The sequence below is a fragment of the Ipomoea triloba genome, chromosome 13 (genome assembly GCF_003576645.1).
Source record: "Ipomoea triloba cultivar NCNSP0323 chromosome 13, ASM357664v1".
Classification (NCBI taxonomy): domain Eukaryota; kingdom Viridiplantae; phylum Streptophyta; class Magnoliopsida; order Solanales; family Convolvulaceae; genus Ipomoea; species Ipomoea triloba.
Window position 1 is genome coordinate 7,231,225 of NC_044928.1, and position 6,750 is coordinate 7,237,974.

A 6,750-nucleotide genomic window follows, 5' to 3' on the forward strand; every position below is an offset into this window, starting at 1 on the left:
ACTGTCCTGTAGCTCTCCTTGACTTGCCCACAGGGAAGGGATCTCTGTGCTTCTTCCCAATCAAACAAATCTCACAAATACGATCAGGGACATTCACAACAGGTAAATCAGAAACAAGCTCCTTTTTCGCTAGATAGTTTAATCCAGAGAAATGGAAATGTCCAAATTGCATATGCCATAACCAATTATCATCACATATTTCAGAATTGAAGCAAGCAAGAAGTGCATGATTGATTTTCAAAGGAAATAGTCGATTTTGGGACATATTTACCTTTGCAATCAAAACTCCTTTAGCATCGACAATGGTACAACACCCCTGAGTAATATTTATCTTATATCCCTTTTCTGACAACTGCCCCATACTCAACAAATTTTGGTGCAGTTCAGGAACATAGAACACATCAGATATAAAATTGTGAGTACCATCCTTCAACTGAATAGAGATTTTACCTTTTCCCAAAATTGGCACTTTTGACTTGTTGCCAAATGTCACTTCAGACCTGACTGATTCATCTAGTTCGGAGAACAATTCTTTCTTCCCACACATATGGTTACTACACCCAGTATCCAAGAACCATATGTTTTCATCTGCAGAAAAACTATTACTGGCCAAAAGTAAGGTTTCAGAACTCTCACCGGACTTTTCAGCAATATTTGCTTGATTTCCACGATTGTCCTCATTGTACCAGCAATCTGCAATCTTGTGCCCATACTTGCCACAATTATAGCAATGAAATGGAAATTTGCCTTGTTTGGCATTACCTCCACCTCTTCCTTGGTTGGAGTTACCACGTCCTCCTCCTATGTTGGAGTTACCACGTCCTCTTCCTCTGAATCCTCCTCTTCCTCTTCCACGACCTCTACTAGACCCTCCACCTCTTTGATTAGGGCCAGTCATATTCAAAGTGACTTGGCTCTTCAAAGCTTCTTCTGCAAGTGGTTCCGATTTTGACTCAATCCTGTCAATATGACTTTCTATCATACCTTTCAGCTCTGCAACTGATAAGAGCTCGGTTTTGTGTGACTCTGTAATTGAAGCCACCACATGATCATACTTCATCGGCATAGTTCGAAGAACTTTTTCAACCACTGCACCATCTTCAATCGTATCTCCATATAACCTCATCTTATTCACCTGATCAATAAGACGAGTGAAATATGCATCTACTGTTTCTGTAGATGTCATCTCACATTGATCGTACAACCTTCTCAACGACTGCAACTTCGACTTTTGTGCCCGATCAACTCCTTTGTTTGACACCATTAGGATGTCCCAAGCTTGCTTTGCTGTTTGAGCCCCAGCTAATTGCCCAAAAATTGAGTAATCAACACCTTGGTGAATCTGCCCCAAGGCCAATTGATCGCGCCGTATAGCGGCTGCATCAGCTCCTTCTTGTAGACCAGGATCAATAAAGCTCCAAAGATTTTGGGCTTTCAAATGTGTGGTCATCATAATTTGCCAATAATTGTAATCGAGTTTCCTGTCTAATTTGGGACCCGACCACACAATATTGAAATTTGTGGACATATTTCACTACGGACAATATCTCGGGGTTGGAAGGTTGACTGGCTCTGATACCAAATGTAAGATATATTAAATATAATATATCTAAATAAATATATAAATAATATATTTATATATCTAAATATACGATAAATGAGAGAGAGGAATAAAATGAAGAGCTTTTGATTTGATGATAAAAATAGTTACAACATAGGCTATTTATAGTAAAGGAATTCAACTAATAAAGCTAGAAAATAGGAGTTTCACTCCCATGCACTGCGTAATCATGGCAACAACGTAAGGCCACAATCCATCCTATTGCTATGCATAACCCACGTATTAATTGTTTACTGACAAACTAAATATCTTATTTGACTTGGTTTAATATAATAATTATATTATTATAACAGTTTCTTAACATTGAGTGGTGTATTTCGTAACATTGAGTGGTGTGTGACCGCACGGCCGCACGGGAGAGCACGGCTGCACATGAACCAAAACCTATATATATATATATATATATATATATATATATATATATATAATCAAATGCGGCCTGTGCATTACGTGCGGTCGTGTGGCCCAAGATATGCCGTTGGATGGAGGTGATCTGACGGTGGAGGTTATATATTAGGATTTAGGAAGTTTAATTCGCGTAACTTAAGTGGGGGCTTTATGGTAATTGTAAGTGGGAAGGTAATGTTAGAGTACAGAATGCACTAACAAACGTATTATTAAAACACATCATTCAACATACTAAAATGCACTAGTTCTTAAATTAAAACACACCACGTAACCACCACACACCAAATGCAACTACTCTAGTAAAATTCACCACCATGTGTATTAAAACACACCATTCTACGTTATAAAATGCACCACTGGAGAAATTAAAACACACCATTCCCCACCATACCGAAATACACCACTCAATTCAAATGCACCAACAAAATTAGAATACACCATTATACGTTATAAAATGTACCAGTTCTCAAATTAAAACACACCACTTAACCACCACACACCAAATGCAACTACTCTCGTAAAATTCACCACCATGTGTATTAAAACACACCATTCTACGTTATAAAATGCACCACTGGAGAAATTAAAACACACCATTCCCCACCATACCGAAATACACCACTCAATTCAAATGCACCAACAAAATTAGAATACACCATTATACGTTATAAAATGTACCAGTTCTCAAATTAAAACACACCACTTAACCACCACACACCAAATGCAACTACTCTCGTAAAATTCACCACCATGTGTATTAAAACACACCATTCTACGTTATAAAATGCACCACTGGACAAATTAAAACACACCATTCCCCACCATACCGAAATACACCACTCAATTCAAATGCACCAACAAAATTAAAACACACCATTATACGTTATAAAATGCACCAGTTCTCAGATTAAAACACACCACTTAAACACCTCACACCAAATACACATACTATTGCGAATTACACCAATATTACCTCAAATATGAACCAGATTAATGTTGATAATGCACAGAGTATTGCGAATTACTCCATTCTCGTTTCTCTGGTGGAGTCAACCTGTGCGTTTTGTTTGGAACAGAGCGCTCGTTGCTGGTGATGGAGTCCCTTCTATACTCGTCTGGTGTTTGTTGCTCAGTGCTCGTCCACTTCAAGTCTCTGTCGTCATCTGATCTGGTTTTGAAATTGTAGTGAATTGTCAACATTATCCTTCCTATTCGCGTAGCTAAAGATCGGCGCCTGTATTGTTTGGATTAATATGAAGCCTTAGATCATGGGATCTAATGGTGCAAATAAGGCCACACAGCCGCACGAGGGAGACTAGCCGCATCTGATGGGGCATATATATATATATATATATATATATATATATATATATATATATATATATATATTATATGGATTGGATTTAAAAAAAATAGGGCGGGTTGCGGACTTGCGGGCCTTAGTGGACTAAGCCCGTTAGGCTCGCTCCTTCTTGAGCCACCTTTTGTAGTCCTAACCCACCGTACCGCGGGGTGAGTGCGGCCAGCCTGCGGGCTTCAACCCACTTTGACAGTACTAATGCACGGAATGGATTTGCTATAATATTTTAAGAATATTTGGATCGGTATATAATTATATAAATTAAAACATCAAATATTATATAGTGCAATTGAAACGATGGGTTGGATTGATTATGTTTTGTGATGTTATCCTTACTTGAATTTGACCAAATAAATGTTAAATTAATAGCTAATGTGTAGATGTAAACATCGAGTGTTAAAATTTTGGGATTTCATAATCAGTGTTTAGAATTTGTGTAACTTGGGCAAATGTGTTATTTAAAAAAAAAAAGAAAACATAATATCACTGGTTCGAATTACGCATTATTGAAAACCTCTTTGTAGACGGCATTGGTAGTAGTAACCGAATCTTGTGTGGGCTTGTCTAAAGGTAACACCTTCAGGCCATCAGAATGGGTGACTCGGGAAAAAGTCACATACAATTGATCGTGATTAAATACAAACATAGGTTAGTGTTTGGCCTTGGCTTTTGTTGATAGTCATAGCATATGCGAGCATCAATGAAAATTGTTTATGCTGTAACTTAAAGGGCAATCTCATATTAGAAGGAGTGAGAGACATTCGGGAGATAAGAACTTTGGTTCTTTCATGTGTCCATTAACTATTCTTGCTTCGACAATGTGATTTGTTAATCTTGTGATGATGAGACGTGTACCTTTGCAAATACCAAGAGAGTGGTCTATCTTCCACAATAACATAACTAGTGCACAAACTTTTAATGTCATGGTATTCAGCATCAACATATATATATGGGTCTGATATTTCATTTAAGATCAGGGTGTCAATTTCGTTCGCAGAATTTGCCCTATTCATTCTTTTGGAGAATAGCAAGATGTGCGTGTGAGGAAGTCTTGTAGTCAATCTTGTAGTCATAAATATGTTATTAACTACAAATACATAATCTAAATGTCATTTTGGATCAAGATTCACAATATAAGGTGGACCCGGATGCATGATATAACAATGAGTGGGGCAGGGGGGGGGGGTTATATCACTGGGCTCTTAGTCCAGAAAAGTACAACTTTAATTTAATGTGATTTTCTTTTATTGATTTACTCTTTTCTTTTCTATTTGAAACTTTTGATGTATACAACAACAACAACAATAATATATAACAAAAAAGAAGAAAAATACTATATTATCGATCCATACTTAGCTTGTTTATCGTGTGTTGTTGATTAAAGTTTAAATTTGTTATTATAATTTAAGGAGGAATGCATGCTCGCCATTGACGCATTTGAGTTAGCACTTAATAATGGAAATACTTGTAGCATCATATAACTAATTAAGGGAATACTTGTAGCATCATGTAACCAACGTTAGAACACTTGTAGACTTAAGTATTATGGAGTATTAAAGGTAAAATTTTCATACCAGTAGTAACGAGTTTGATTCTCTTGTTAACATTAATCTTTCAGCCAAATCAATTTACATTTCATGTGTAGTTTGTGGACTATCACTGCACAAAAAAAAAGGTTTGAAATGCATAATGATATTTACATATTTATAATTGTTTAAAACAATATGTCATTATACTGAAGAAACAAAAAATAAAAGTCATTATTATGAAAAATAAATGTTTGATATATGATATATTGAATTTATCATTGCAACATATTTATCTGGTTGTTTTGCTTTAGACTCCAAGCTAACTTAAGCGATTGTATCTAAAAACTAATAACTGTGTGAATGAAAGTTATATTTTTCATTTATGTTTATTTTTTTCATTAATATTTTTTTACATTCTAGTATTAGAGTTGTACTATATAATATTTTGGTCAAAAATAACCCTACCATTATAACTTTTGTAATTTTTTTTTCAACTATTGTTGCCATGCACATGCATCATATATATATATATATATATATATATTCTTCAATGGTAATAATATATAAATAGTATATATATTAGAAAAGTCTATAAGTTATTTACTAAAATATAAATATCAAGTCTATAAAAATGGTTTGCATTATTATTAGAAAGAAAGTATTTTATTAACATATTTCAATGTACAATGCTAGTATGAATATGAATTGTATTACCATATTTTACAATATTACACAAACCTGGACGGAAGAATATATTATAAGCAATTCTAAAACGTGGTCGGCAGGATTCGAACCTGCGCGGGCAAAGCCCACATGATTTCTAGTCATGCCCGATAACCACTCCGGCACGACCACAATTGCTCCCATTGTCCAGGCATTACATCTTTAACTAAATAAAAACCTTCTTCGAACAAATTATAATATGTTATTAAGTGGCAACAGTTGAATAGTTTCTTACTATTTATATATAGTTTTATCTCTCATTTATTTGGGATGGTAATTTCACTCAATTCCAGTGGAGACGATAAAATATTTCAATACCGTTTCTCAATATTTATATTGAATTTTTTAAGAGAAAATTACCGAAATGATACCTTGACTATATATAACGAAATTACAAATTTTGTAATTAATTATATTTTTTTTAATATATGTATCGTGTAGAAAAATTAATTGTAATAATATTAGAATTGATATACAATTATATAAATTACAACAAGAAGTATTATATAGTGAAACTGATGAAATGGGTTTGATCGATTCTGTTTTTTGATGTTATTCTTGCCTAAATTAGAGCAAATAAATGTCCAATTATCCATGTGATGCATGGATAAAAATTTTTATTATATATTTTAGTTAAAAAAATTACAGATGAACTTATAAACACTTGTAATATTTGAAAGTGCACATTTATTTGATTATAAGATTAGTGAAAAAGTATCCTCAAATAATTGAATAATGTATGACTTGTTTGTCTGCAATTTTCTTAAAAAAATTAATATATAATATGATTTAAGTAATTATATTATTACTAAATTAAATATAAGAAAAAAAAAAGAAAAAATGATTTACTTGTAATTATTATAAAAATAAATTCAACGACCCTTGTTTAGCATAATTTTCATAATAATTATTAGACAATTATACTAATACTTGTGCAATTATACTTTTACACCTTAAGTATATTACTTTTCTCCATATCGCCTTTACTTTTTTCCTCCTCCATCTTTGAATGAATTAATTGTAATTATTATAGAGATCCATGTTTAATTGTAATTATACTAATATTCGTGTAATTATTAGCTTGATTAACATAATAATTATTAGTCAAT

General features: G+C 33.4%; 1 non-coding gene across 1 annotated transcript; it reads right to left on the reverse strand.

Moving 5' to 3' along the window:
- Window positions 1-5,691: 5,691 nt before the first annotated feature.
- TRNAS-AGA lies at window positions 5,692-5,773 on the reverse strand. The gene has a single exon. It is a non-coding gene; the product is annotated as a tRNA-Ser (tRNA).
- Between the last annotated feature and the right edge of the window lie 977 nt (window positions 5,774-6,750).